The sequence below is a fragment of the Vulpes vulpes genome, chromosome 2 (assembly GCF_048418805.1).
Source record: "Vulpes vulpes isolate BD-2025 chromosome 2, VulVul3, whole genome shotgun sequence".
Taxonomy (NCBI): Eukaryota; Metazoa; Chordata; class Mammalia; order Carnivora; family Canidae; genus Vulpes; species Vulpes vulpes.
The window spans coordinates 156129044-156143853 of NC_132781.1; the positions used below are offsets into that span (position 1 = coordinate 156129044).

A 14810-nucleotide genomic window follows, 5' to 3' on the forward strand; every position below is an offset into this window, starting at 1 on the left:
TTTCAGAGGCCACAAGGCATGGGAAGACCTTGTAGTCTCCTGGAGGGGCCACACAGCATCACGCAGGGGCCATGGAGAGCCACTGTTGGGAAACCCATCTCCTAAGGCTCTTGGGGATCTCTAGGCTCCAACATGGCAGTCCTCTCTGCTCAGAAGGGTCCAGGCTACCTGGTTTCTCATCTCTGAAGCTATCTATGGGCTCACCTGGGGCGCCTAGCAATCCCTCTTCACCGTTTCCAGGTTGGCTGTGCCACAGCTTCTAGGCTCAATCCTGACTTGTTTTGCAAACTCCGAAGGGGTCTGGGGCCAGACGTATGGCCCAGTCTCACTCACTAATGGCTGGCCGAGCCCTGATTCTTATAACTAGGTTCCTGGCTTCCAGATGATTGAGATGATGACAGTAGACAAGTCCTAGCACACTACAGGCCATGCAGAAAGGCAATGTAGTAGAGCAGAAAAGAACACTGTCTTTGGAAGTAGTTAGACCTGGGTTTGAGTCCCAGCTTGGCCTTTTACTGGCTGTATGGCCATAGACAAATGGCTTAATCATTCCTGAGACTCAGTTTCCCTATTTGTAAAATTATGATTCTGAGACTCATTTCTGAAGGCCACTGGGGGAATTTGGTATAGTGTGTAAGGCACGTGGCAGGAGGCTGTGCACAGCACAGGTGCTCGATGAATTGAGCTGTTATTGTAGTAGGTGCTGGATCATTTTATTTCACCAAAGGGAGCCTGCAGTACCAGGAACAGCCTGAGCAGGGAAGTGCTTGCACTTGATGGGCAATCAGCAACCTGGCATCTTCCAAGGGTATTGGCCTTCTTCCCTGTGCTGAGGTGGGGGGGATGCTCAGGATTCGGGTTCAGGCCCTGCAGCTCAGGGCTTAGGTTCTACAAGCAATGACCCTCCTGTGTGGACCTGCGTGCAAATCCACCCTACCCTAGGCCTGGGCTGGGCATCAGAAGGCCTGGGGTCCAGGCCCTGCCCCTTTCCTGGCCTCCTTTTCTTCTTCTGCTTACTGGGGTTCATAATCCCAGCTCTGCTGTGGAGCCTGGGGAGGGGGAGATCACGCCAGGGGTAAGTGAGAAGGTGGACTGGGAAGAGCTTTGCAACAGGTAGGTTCCCCCCTGGGGTAAAAGGTGGCTAAACAGGCCAGGGGAGCTCACCTGGATCACATCCCATGCCTGTGTGTCGTGGGACCGTCGGCAAGCAACCCCTCAGAGCATCCGTCTCCTCACATGTAAATGGCCAACATACATTTCCCAAAATCATTTTTCCAGCCCCAGTCTTCAAATTTATCCTCCAAGTTAAAATCTTAGGCAACTGCCCTCCCCTAAACCCCTCAACCAGCTCTGGCCTCAGAGATCCCATTCTCCTTGATGCTTACATTACTGGAGTTCAGAAAGATTTGCTCCCTGGTCGTAATTATTCATCAAGGGGACCCCTGGCATGCTCTTGGCTCCCTCAGGGTGGGAGCCGTGTCTGATTCACAGCTCCGTCCCCTGTGCCTAGCACAGAACCCAGCACCCAGCACATACTTCTTGAAGTTGCCTTCCAAAGTGGGAAGAGCTTAGGCTTTGGGGATCATGGGAATAGAAGGGCAGTGAAGAATGGTGGTTAGTGTGCAGGCTGCTTGGCAAATCCCCGCTCTACCTCGGGCCGGTCACTAAAGCTATTTCCTTATCTGCAAAATGGGGACAATTGTATCTACCTCCTATAATTATGGTGAGGATGACATTGATTAAATTTAGGCAAAAATGCCTGGAACAATTCCTGGCATTATTGAACTGTATCTGGTTTAAATACCAATCTGCTGGGTGACCTCAGACAAGTAGTTCAACCTCTCTGAGCTCAAGTTTTCTCATTGGTATGAGAGCATCTAGCCCAAAAAGTGGCCACAAGGACTCCATGCGATGGACAGTGTCTGGCATAGGGGAGGGGGGGGTTGTCATTACAGCCTCGGGGCTTGCTGGATAAAACAAGTACTCGGTATATACGCCATGGACAAGTCCCCCTGGGTTGCTAGAAGGCAGCACCCTCCCCCTGGGGCCCGAGTTTGCCTGTCTTTTGGAGGGGGCTTTCAGGAGGTGGCAGCCAGCTAACAAACATGCTGGCTGATGCCACCCTGACCAGGCCCTGCGGGGATCTCAAAGAGCCAGTTCCAGCCTAGTCCTTAAAGAACTGCCAGGCAAGAGCAAAGTCAGGACTTTGATATCACCACCCAGGTCATCGTGACACCACTCGTGTCATCCAAGGAGGATGACAATGAGTGCTCTGGGGAGTTATTAGCGCTCCCACTGTACAGATGGGGAAACCAGGACTTCAGAGGGTGAATATGAAACAGCCAACATTTATGGAGTTCTTATGAAATGCTGACACCGTGCTAAGGACTTAACCCATAGCAAGTCATCCAGCCCCTACCCAGCCCTCTGATGACTCCCATTTTCAGATGGGGGCAGGAAGGCACAGAGTCGACGTAATTTGCCAGGATGTGAGCTTACAGTGGCAGAGCCGAGACTCCATGTCAGGTGGTCTGATTCTAGGGGGTCCCCTAACCACACATGACAGTGCTCCGTGAGTGCTGGGCAGGGATTGGCAGCTCCTGTTCTGGGCACCCGCCCAGGGCTCTCGCCACTTTGCTGCACTGGTTTCGGGGTCGCTCCTGCCCTCTCTCTTCTCATTTTCCTCTCAGGCACCAAACTTTTGCTGCAGGCCGGATGAAGAGACAGCCCTGCCATGTTGAGACACTCAGGCTGCAGCTCTGGCTCTAGTTAAGCAGATGACCTCTCTGAGCCTCGGTTTGCTCCCCTGTAGATGGGGGCACAGGGCTCCTGTGGGGATCTCGGATCATCCTTACAGATGCTGAAGGCTTTGGTCCCAAGATCAGGATGCTCCTGGCTCCCATTCAGGAAAGAGCCTGCCCCGCTTAGCACACCCCTTCCATCTGCTGGCAATTCCCTGGGTCGGGCTGGTGGGTCCCCCTCCATCTGGGCCACCTTCCTGGCTGCCCTGTCTTGTCACTGTGTCCTAGCCCCATCTCAGACTCCCCAGGCTGCCTCCTCCAGAAGCCTTCCCTCATTCGGTGTGCTCCCCGGCCACCCCTCCCTCCTCCCACTGGGCATCTAGGGCTGCTGGATCTATCAGAACCATGCTTCACAAAACCCGCTCTTTTGTCTTCAAAGGTGACATCACCCTCCACCCAGTCACTGGGAACCCTGGATGCCTCCTCCCTACCCTCATCCCCTGCAGCCAATCACCAGGTCTTCCCCACCCCAGCAGTGCCCCATCCCGGCTCTTCTCTGCTGCCGTCCTTCCCCTGTGAGCATCCAGAAAGCTCTTCCCACCTACACCTTAGCCTTTCATGGCCACCTGGCCTCCTCCTGCCCATCCTCCACGGCCAGCTTTCTAAAGTCCAAACCTTTCTGTGTCACTTAAAAACCCACAACGGCACACAATGGAATATTATTCGGCCATAAAAAGGAATAAAGTACAGATATATGCTACAGCATGGATGAACCTTGACAACATTATGTTTATAAAAGAAGCCCGACACAAAAGGCTATATAGCGTATGCTTCCATTTATAGAAAAGTGTCCAGAATAGCCATCTATAGAGACACAAGTAGATTAGTGGTTGCCAAGGACTGGAGAGTGCAGAGAACGGGGAGTGACTGCTAATGGGTAATAGGATTTCTTTATGAGGTGATGGACATGCTCTAGAATTGACTGCGGTGATGGTCGCACAATGCTGTGCATACACTAAAAATCACTGAATTGTACAACATAAATAGCTGAATTCTATGGTATGCGAATTATGTCACCATAAAATTGCTGTGAAAAATATCCACAATAGCTCCCCAAACTCCTCAGGGCCCCCAGAACCGCAGGGCTGGCACCTGCCCATCTCTCCGTGCCTGCCACCCCAAGCCTCGTGCCTGCTGCTCCGCGTGGTCAACCACATATGGTGCCTGCCCCAGGCCCACCTCCACATCTCTGGCCTCTGTCCACCCTGCCCTCACTCCCTGCCACTGCCTCCCATTGTCATCAAACTCCTCTTAAAGAGACTTGGTGCAGGTACCACCTCTTCCAGGAAGCCTTCTCTAAGCCACCATTCAGAGTCGAGGTGCCCGTTTTAATTACTCAGGAATCTGTAAGCACCTGGCTGGACTGGAAATTCCCAGCAAGATTCCTGGGTACCCAGTGGGTGGTGGAGGGATGAAGTGATTAGCTGGAAGAGTACCCAGATCAACCACCTTATCTGACATTTGAGGAAATGGAGGCCCGGAGAGGAGCTGACACACATGGCTCTTTAGCAGCAGAGGCAGATTCTGATCGCAGGCGTAGTGTGTGACTGTGGGGTGTGAGGGGCCTCAGCTCCGGTCAGCCCCTCTTCACCCACAGAGAGGTCTGGAACAGCTGCCTGCCCCCAGTACCCTGTGCCCTGGGGGCCACGCTACTCTTAGTTTCTCAGCTGGGAAAGCATCCAGTCCTGCCAATGTCCAGATTTCATGCACAGAACTGGGAAATGAAGAGATTTGGCAGCTGTCCCTCTGATAGGAGCCCTCTCTGAGCCTCAGTCCCCTCCTCTGGAAAAGGGGCTGATGACACCCGTAAGGTGTGGGTACACTCAGAGTCTCTGAGTGGGTCTCCCTGCCCCACTTTGGCCCCCCTCAAACCCCTCTAGTCCTGGAGAGACCATTAGAATGAATGAGACCCCCCACACCCCATTTATTTTAAGCTCACCCGTGGCTCCCCGCAGCCCTGAGAGCCACCCCACAACCCAGTCCTGGCCCACAAGCCCGCCGGGCTGGCTCTGTGGTCTTCCTGATGCTTCTGGAAGACATTGGCAAGAGCGCTGTCCCTGCCTCCCGTGGCTGATCTTCTTCCTCCTTCAGGCCTCCGCTTAAATTCACTTCCTGGAGAGGCTTCCCTGACCATCCCGGCCAGAGAGATCCTCTCACGACACTCTGTCTCCTCTCCGTGTCCCTCACTGGCCCTTGTCATGAGTGGTAATTATATTAGAAGCCAGCCTATAAACTTGCGTGCTGTCTTTTCCCTGCCTTGGAAGTGCCTGCAAAGGGGAAGAGGAACCAGGTTTGTGGCTCTCATTGGGTCTCTAACTCCTGGCAGAGTGGTGGGAGCAGAGCAGATGCTCAGGACACATATCTGTCCTATGAACGAATATGCCCCTTACAAGGTGTCCTGAGAAAACACGCGGCCAGGGAATGCCACCTTCGTGCCACCATTACCTGCGTGGCTGCTCAGATCCCGCTCCACTTCTTGGCTTCTCTCCCCGTGGTCATCCCAGGGGCCCGTCCACTACCGTGACAACCCATCCTGCTGTTTTCAGACTGGAACGCCCAAATCCCAGGAATGCCCTCAGTTTCTGGTAACCCTATGGCACACTTCTCTGGCCCCACCTGTCCCCTCTTTCACCTGCTTGCAGTTCCCTAGATGCCCTGGCTACACACACACACACACACACACACACACACAGGTCCCTTTGCCTGAATGCCCCTCTCCCCTTCAACCTTTCCCCTGGGACGGGGGTCTGACGCCTCTGGGAGGCCCATCTCCACTTTCTACAGCAGACACCTTAGACCCCCACTCAGGACACCAGACACATGCTCTGAGTAGTGACGTGCTAATACACAGCTGTCTGGGGCGGGGAGGGGGACAGCCCTGATTTGTTGTATTTGCCGAGTTCTGTGGCGTAAAGGCTCCCACGAGGGCAAATTTCAAGGTACCAATCTCACATAACTGAATATTGAGTAGGGAAGAAATGTGCATCATCGGCTCTTATAAGCCAAGCAGACACCAGCTCCATCCTACTACGGACCTAACCCACTGGTTGGTGAACCCTGGTTGGGGTAGGGGCTGGGTCTTTAGTCTCTACATCCCTAGCACCTAATGCAAGGTGTGGTGCATAGTAGGTGCAGAATGAAGGCAGGTCTATCTCCCCGAGCGGACAGTGAGGGGGCTCAAGGGTCAGATCGGCTGATACGCACCCAGAACACACAGCAAGTACCATATAAATGTCACCTGTTATTACTCATCCAGCATGCAAGGACAATCATAATCCCCATTTATCCTGTGCTTTCCGGGTGCCGAGTTCAGTGCAGGTGATTCCCATGGATTCTGTCCTGAAATCTATGTGACTACCCATGGAGGTGGTACCATTATCACCGCACCCCCCCCATTTTACAGATGAGGAAGCTGAGGCCTAGAGGGGGCAAGATGCTGTGTCAAGGTCACACAGCTACTAAATGACAGAGCTGAGGCTTGACTCCAGGTCTTTGTGATTCCAAAGACCTCTTGCCCAGGTATTCCTGGATGTAGAGATTATCAGGTGGCTTGAATGTCAGTACTGGAGACCATTTGTCAGGCCTAAGAGGGGACAGGGCTTGCTGGGCCACTCAGCAAGACAGAGGCAATACCTGACCCCCAAACACAGGACTGGAGACCGAAGCAGCTAGCCAGGACCCGCCTTCTGCCGATGCCCAGAGCCCTTGGCCAGGCAACTCGAGGCAGGGATGGCAGCAGGCCGGGAGAGGGAGGGAGGATTATGGGGAAACAGATTTTCTCCCCACCTGCCCCCTGGGCTCCGGGGATAGGTGATAATTGACCGAGTGAGCCCTGAGTCAGGCCGAGGCAGGGCTCCATCTGGACCTGGCACGGCGGGGCCGCTAATTGGCACTGGGTGATCCTCGCAGCCTCCCTGGCAGCCCTGCTGCTCTGCTCCTCACTCTCTTCCCAGAGACTCTGGTTTAATCCCCAAACCACTGATGGCACAGCGGGGTCAAATGCTCAGTCAGGCCCAGTGTGCCAAGCCTTGGGGGTGAGGAAGGAGCTTCTCTGCCTTCCTGGGGGTCCTGTGGAGCAGAGGGCTCTGTCTGGACAGAGGCGGGCTCACCGTCTAGCTCCTGGGAACCTGGGCAGGAGGTCTGATGAAAGTAGAGCGTGGAGCTGGCTGCCAGGGCTGAATCCCAGGCCTGCCTCTTGGTAACAGCGTGACCAGGGGCAAGGTCCCTGGCTCTCCGTTCCCTTGGCTGTGTAATGGGGACAGTAACACAGACCTTCTATTTGGTGGGAAGATCACATGAGTTAATCTAGAGAAAACACGTACAGCAGTGCCTGCCTGGTTCACACTGAGCAGGACACAGGTGACTGCTGTCCTATTTCCATTCATTCTTGGACCACCACTTCGCTATGTGCTAAGCTCTGGGGATACGGAGACAAAGATGTGGTCCCTGCCCTCAGGAGCGTGGGTCCAGCTGGAGAGATTCTGAGTTATGAGTTTACTCAATAGGCATGTAGGAAGGCCCTATCCCGTGTCAGGCACTGTGACATTAGACAAAGGCCCAGGCCCCGCCTGTAAGAGGCCATGACTGAGCAGGGGGCTGGGAAATCTTCCTGCAACCGGGCCCGACTGCTGGCCACTGTGAGCAGAGAGGGAGTGGGCTCCAGGCTCAGCAGTGCCAGGTTCAACGGCAGCTGGCTCACTTTCCTGCCCTGGGTTCTCCAGGATGTTCTGGCTTTGGGCTGGGGGGAGGAGTTTGGGCGGATGGAGAGTCCGGGGCCCAGGGAGGGAGGCTGGGCTGGGCTGCCCCGGTAGCTCCCTGCCCTCCTTGCTCTGTGAGCCCGGGGCCACTTCCTGCCCACTCCGGCCATGGCTGGGACAATCGCTATGGCCTCTGTCACCTGTGGGACTCTGGCCACGGACAGGCTCGGGCACTCAACCCTGGGTCCCACGTTCTCCTTAAATTGTGGATAAACTGATTTGCATATTTTCAGGGCCTTGTGCCTTGAGGATGTCTGAGCGGGGCCTGTGGTACTCCTGTGGTGCAGCGAGAGGAGTCTGGGAGTCTTCCTCACGCAAAGTGGCTTTTGCATTTTGCATGCCTCCTGCTTTTGCTGCTGAGGTTAAACCAGTGGAGTCAGTGGCCCTGGTCAGAGCTGGGAAGGGTGCCTGGTCCCCTGGGCCATGGGCACAGCCACGCTGGAAGCAGGTGGAAGCTTCTGGGCTTCGGAACACTGTGTACCTGCCATGAGCCTGCCGGGTGCTGGGCCAGCAGCTTCCCCCGCTCATAACCTCATTCAGTTCTCACCGTCTCCCTGTGTAGTAGGTGGTGTTGTCTCCATTTTAGAGACGAGGAAACTGAGGCTCATAGAGCAGAATGCCGTGTCCAAAGTCACTCAGAGCCTGTGCGCCCACAGTCCATGTTCCTTCTAGCTCCTGCCTCCGAGGCCCTCGGTGTTCTAGCTTGACAAAGAGTGTCCCACCCTGCCTTTCTACCTTTTTCCCTCTCCTTCCCTGAGAAGGCCTCCCCTGCCCGCCCAGCCTGGCCAGGTCAAGTCCAGGGAGTGCCTCAGGCTCATTCCCCTGCTGTGGTAGCTCCTCCTGGGACCACCCAGGGGATGTCAGTCATCCCGACACCCCCCCCACCTCCCCCACATGCCCAGGCTACCCCTGCCCGCCCCTGCCGGGTCCCACGCTCTATGGATCCTCGCCAGCAGCTGGCAGGACTACAGAAGTCAGAAGGCAGCAGCAGGAACTGTGTTAACACGTCTCCTCTTTGCCTGAGGGGGGATCCCTGGGCCTCCCAAAGCCGGTCTCCACGCTGGCCATCTGTGGCGTCCCTCCTCTGCTCAAGACAAGACCCTTCAATGGCTCCCTTGTGCCTGTGGCAAGCCCAGCCTGCTCTGGCCTCCCCTCTACGGCCCACCTTGCCAGCACCTCCTAAGCACCTGCCAGCTCTTAGCACCTCCCAGCTGCACCCCGGGCCCTGGTCTCAGTAGACTGCATCCAGCTCCCCCACCAGCTATGTTCCATCTCCCCACTCCGGGCCTTTGCTTGGCAGTTCCCTCTGCCCTGGTCAGCGCCAGCCTGGCTAACTCCTCTAGATCCTTCTAACCTTGGCTCCACCCAAATCACCTTCTGACCTTCCCCTAGGATGCCACCCCCGACCTGGTTTGGGGCCTCTTGCCTGTGCTCCTGAAGCATCGGCACTTTGCCTCTATTGCTGCATGATTATGTGGCTCTAAGTGTCCACCTCCTGCACTTGGCTGTAAGCCTGGTGCCAGCAGGAACCATAATGTCTGGAACCTCCCAGACCCAGGGGCTGAGATGTGATGGCCAGGAGGCCTCAGGAAGTGTGTGTGTGTGTGTGTGTGTGTGTGTTGAGTGACTGCTTGAGGCTCAGAAATACGGAATCTTATGCTGAAGGTCACTCAGCTAGTGTATGGAATGGAGACTTTGTTCTAGGCCTCTGGGTCCCCCAGACCATGTCAGAGCCCCCAGAGCTCCTCCCTGTGCCCCCAGGAATGGGGTCTCAAGTCATCCCACCTTCATCCTTCTTGGTACCTGGCTTATACCTGTCTCCACCTCCCACCTTTCCACTTGCCCAAGTATGAGCACCATGAGGCAGCTACCATGCCTGCCCTGCTCACTGCCTGCCACAGAGCCTAAATGATGGGCTACAAGGGGGCTGTAGGTGCCTCAGCCCCCAGGCCAGAGTAACCAGAACTTTCATAACCATTGGGTCTTTTGAGGTCTACTCTTTAGTTGTGTATGTGTGTGTGTGTGTATGTGTGTGTGTGTGTGTGTGTGTGTGTGTACGAGGGGTGGAACTCACAGTATCTTGTGGATCCAGACCCTGAACCCCACAACCTACGAAGGCAGGTTTCAGGCCCGGTGCGTCCAGCCTCTGGATCCTATGCTAGGCCCTGGTCCCGCTCTGGCCTGCCTCCCTTCGTGCCATCCCCACGCAGGGGCTGAGAACTCCCGCACGCCCCGCAGGCAGCCCCATTCCTCCAATTTCCTCCCAATTAATCAAGCTCTGAACTTTTTAATTATCTGCCTGCAGGGTGACTCCCCACTCTGGTGAAGCAATTAAGGACATTTTCAAGTGCTGAGTGGCTGCCGGCAGGCAGCTTTGACCAGGCCCTGATGGAGGAGTTGAGTGGAGGAGCGGGTGACAGGAGGGGTGGACAGGAATGCCCTTGGGCCGTGGGGCTGCTGGGAGGCTGTCCCAGGGTCCTGGCCAGGGCCATTCTGGGAATCTGGGCTCACACCGTCCAGGGCCACCCCCCATGTTCGTTCAACGGCCAGGTCTCCATAGCTAGACTCTGGTTTCATGGATCCCAGACAGTGACTACGTGCCAGGCACTGGGTCAGATGCTTTACAATCTCACTGAATCCTCACCTTGACCCCAGGAGTAGCAAATAGAATTATCTCTGTTTTCCAGGGGAGGAAACAGAGGTTCAATAACATTAGGCTGTTTCAGAGATGCAGCTGGGATTTGAAGGCAGCTCTGAGTTCACAACCACTTCATCTACTGTCTCTGGGAGATTGGCGTGGCCTGTCGGAGTGCCCTGGGTCCCTGAGGAAGGGGACTGGGTCAGGGGAAGACTCTGGAGATGCCACGTGAGCTTGAGATCTGCTGAAGAACACGGGCTCTCCGTGTGCGGGGTGGCTGGTGGCGAAGGGTGCCGCAGGCGGAGGGGACAGCCTGCGCACAGGCGCATGGTGTGTGTGTGTGTGTGGGAGCTACAGATAGTTCAGGGTCACTGAGGCATGAAGTTCAAGGCTGGCAGAGGTGGGAGATGAGGCTGGGGAGGCCCGCGGGGTCGGGTCACTGGAAGTCAGGAGAACCTTCACCATCTTCTGGTCCAAGCTCCTCATTTTCTGACCAGAGAATACACAACCCAGAGAGCAACGGTGGCTTTGCCTAAAGTCACACAGCTAGTTAGTGGCTGATGGAGACTGGGCTCCAGCCCAGGAATCCCGATACCAGACCGGAGGGGAAGCTAGAGAGGCCGAGGTGTGGTGGCTGTCAAATCACTGCGGTAGCCTCCCGACTGGTTTCCTGGCTCTCACCCTTGCCCTCTTACCTCCCGACTTGCCTCTGGCTGCAATCTGTTCTCAACAAATCAGCCAGAGAGGGATCCTGCGGAACAGGAATCAGCTGTGTGTCGCTCCTCTGCTCAAAGGTCTTCAACAGTTCCCACCTCAAAGTAAAACCCAATAGCCTATAAAGCCCCCTTTACCTCCCTGGTTAAATTTATCCATGATATTTTATCCTTTGTGGTGCAACTGTATCCCCCTCACCTCTCTGAACTCACCTCCTACTGCTTTCCCTCTCGTCTACTGCACTCCAGCTACCCGACCCCCTGGCTCTCCTGGAGCACATTAGGCCTCCTCTCACCTCAGGGCCTTTGCACGTGCTATTTCTGCTGCCTGGTTCAAGTCCTAGCTCGGCTACTTCTTCACTATGCCCCTCTCTGAGCCTCACATCCCTCTTCTATAATTGGGTTAATGCTGTACACCCCACCTCCCTCCCCAGGCTAACATAGGATCCCGATGACAAAGCAGGCAACAGACGAAGCCCTCCCTCCAGCTCTAGGCGATCCCTGCAAGAGGGCTCGTAAAAGTCCTCACTGCGTCCTTGAGAAAACAGGCCCTTTGATGAGCAGTGGGCTCTGGGCCCCCAGACCTTAAGCTGGATCAACACGCTGGAGCCTCCCAGCCTGCAATCCTCGGGACTCACAGATGCTGGAAAAGCAAGTGTTAAATAATAATCACGATGTGCCGGAGGGGAAGCCGGATGTGTTGGAAAGCTTGACACATCTGGCAGGGCCAGGCCCAAGTCCCCCGGCACATCTGGCTGCTGTATTGACAGGTGGTGCAGTGGGTCACTGAGGAAGGGCCTGGCGGGCCCAGTCCTGGTGCCACAAGCGGGGGGAGGGATTTGGGGGGATGATGGCCGGATGTAGCCCGGGAGCATCTCCCATGCTGCCCACGGGCCATAGCCCTCCTGCGGGTCCCCTCTAGGCCGTCCACTGTCCCTCGGTGTCTGTGCTCTAAGAGGCCACCTTGGGACCCAGAACCTGGTCTGCCAGATTCCTAAACCCCTGCAACATTGCGTCGGCGCCAGCCACCCCTGCGGGGGCTTGGAGAGCCAGGAAAGCCTCCCTCCCTTCCCCAGCTGGGGGGTGGGGTGGGATGGATTTTCGGGGTCACTTCATGTCGCACTTCCCTTTCTATAAGATCCAGAAATGTGGTCATAGCTCCACCTGAGGGAGCCCCCTGGGCTGAGGCTGGCCTCCCCCCTCCTCCCACCTGCCCTAAGAAAGCCATGGTCATTAATAAAGGACACAATTAGCTGTCAGCGGAGAACATGTCTGGAATTTCTTACCTGCTCTGTGTGCTCGGTTAAGGCAACAAAGCCCGGGACCCCCCAGGGAAGCAGCTACCACACACCTTTCAGGGGCCCCTGCGCCTGGGCCCGGGGCAGGAGGAGCCTGTGACTTTTGCAGCGTGGGCTCCGCAGGCCTGGGCCTGTGCGGGGCAGTTTTTTTTCCTAGGCTAGTGGAGAAAGTGACACAGTGAGAGAGATTTCCTGGCAGAAGTGGTTTTCTTCAACCCAATAGGGCCATATGATTCAATACGGTCCTCTCCCCCTTTCCGTGCCCCCTAGGAGTCTTCAGGGCTAGGAGGACTTTAGAGAAAAGCTAGCTCAGCCTCTCATTTCACACCTCATTTTACAGCTGGGGAAACAGAGGCCCAGGCAGGGGAAGTGACCCTGTTTGCGGCGCAGGGAAATAAATACGCTTCTCTTTCACGCAATTTGGATTTGTAGCCAAAGTCCGAAGGAATGTTTCCAAAGATCCTTCCAGTCGCTCCGCACACGCCGCCCCGTCCTGGCTGTGCTGAGGCCGGGGAAGAAGGGCAGTGAATGAGGAAGGCGAGGGCCCTGTCTTCATGGAGCCGAGGGTCTAGGACAGCGACCGAGGGACACCGACACCGTCCACGGTTTGTGATGGGCGTGGAGGTGACCAACAGGGGCTGAGGCAAGTGTACGGGGAGGGGGTCACTTTAGGGAGTGTGGCCTTTCTGAACAGTGGCATTTAAAAAGGCAATCCCCGGGGATCCCTAGGTGGCTCAGTGGTTTAGTGCCTGCCTTTGGTCCAGGGTGTGATCCTGGAGTCCCGGGATCAAGTCCCATGTCGGGCTCCCTGCATGGAGCCTGCTTCTCCCTCTGCCTGTGTCTCTGCCTCTCTCTCAGTCTGTGTCTCTCATGAATAAATAAATAAAATATTAAAAAAAATAAAAATAAAAAGGCAATCCCTGGGGAGAAGCCCATTTGGCTGAGCAGGAACAGTATCTGCAAAGGTGGTATAAGCTCAGTGCCTCAGTTTCTCATTCAGTGTAATGGGGTAAGAGCTGGCCGTTACTGGGCCCTTGGGGCCCACTTGGACCCCCTGTCTATGACCCCCACACAGGCCCTACTATGCCTGGAAGACACTCCCTGCCTGGGCACCTCTGTACTAACAATGCCATGAGATCAGGATTTGTCACCCCATTCTGCAGACGAGAAATGGAGGCTTAGAGTTATACAGGGGCTTTTCCAGGACATTTGGACATTGGGATCCTGGGCCTCTAATACTTGCCTCTTGCTCCGTGACCTTCTGGGTCTTTCCAGAACTACTGCTTTCCCCAGGAACCCACAGTTGGTCTGCTTGAGCCCTGGTGGCCTGTGACTTTAATGCTAATGAATTTCTCACTCAAGAGGTTCTGGCACTTGGTGCCTCAAGTGTAAGGGCTTAGAAACACAAACCAGGGGAGGGGGAGCTTACCCACATTTGCACAGAGGCTCTTGGGTTGGGGGCCTGCAATGGCTCTCTATCCTAGGGGTATGGACACCATCGCCTCCTGGCTTCTAGGGAGCAGGAGTGGGCCTTAGCTAACCCAAGCCATAAATCAAATGCACAAGATGTGGCTTGGCAGCCATCCCAGTGAAAAAGATCTGGGGGTTTGAGTTGACCACAAGCCAAAAGCTGCTGAAAAAGCCAATGTGGTCTTAGACCGTAAGAGTAGGAGACTGACAGCCCAGCATCCTCCCTGCAGGGTCAGTCTTGAGTTCCACATTTTACAGAGGTCCAATGAGTGAGAGGGGACAGGCTTCCAGCTTGTTTGGCATCTGCAGCCTTCTCTGGGTTGTGCCTAGAGGTGCTTGGAGTAGGGTCCCAGGCATGAACTCTCTCAGGCAGCATTTTCTAGGCATCTCCCACAGAGCCCCATTGACCTGGATCCCTGGGAAGGATGAGTTCTCTCCTAGTCTTGCTCAGTCCTTGCCTCCGTGTTCTAGCTCTCCTAGACACCAGAGATTTGTGATCATGTATGTGGTTTCACTAGGGCCAGCCCTTGATTTAAGGATGGATTTAATAAAAAAATAAAAATAAAAAAAGAAAGCCCAACAAGTTTTTCCTAAGTAATGACTTTGTGTTCAGTTCTGTGTTGGGCGCTCAGCCCAGAGTGGAGTAAGACATAGTCCCTAGCCTTGAAGTCCACTCCGGAAAGGGGAAGAATTAATATGATCGGCTAGGGGTATCAAAAAAGGTTTCCCAGAGGAGGGGCTATTTGAAGTGGGTATCAAGGGATGGGTAGGAGTTCATCAGGGCTGGAAGAAATGAAGGACATTTGAGGCAAATGAACAGTGTGTGCAAACATAGAGGGGTGAAGGACAAGGTAGGGTGGCTGGAGCACAGGATGTGTGTTGGGGGGGAGAGGTGGGATACAGGGCAAGAATGGTGATCTGGGGTTATACCACTGTGGGCTTTGTGTGCTCAGTGATGGAGTTTGGGGTTTCTCTTTTTTTTTTTTTTAAAGATTTTATTTATTTATTCATGAGAGACACAGAGAGAGAGGAAGAGACACAGGCAGAGGGAGAAGAAGCTTCCCTGTAGGGAGCCTGATGTAGGGCTCGATTCCAGGACCAGGATCAACTGCTGAGCCACCCGGGCATCCCAG

At 55.1% G+C, this 14810-nt stretch overlaps 1 protein-coding gene across 4 annotated transcripts in view; it reads right to left on the reverse strand.

Annotated features, from left to right (window-relative positions):
• EPHB2 (EPH receptor B2) overlaps window positions 1-14810 on the reverse strand; it is a 184864-nt gene that overhangs the window by 45322 nt on the left and 124732 nt on the right. The window lies entirely within an intron of this gene.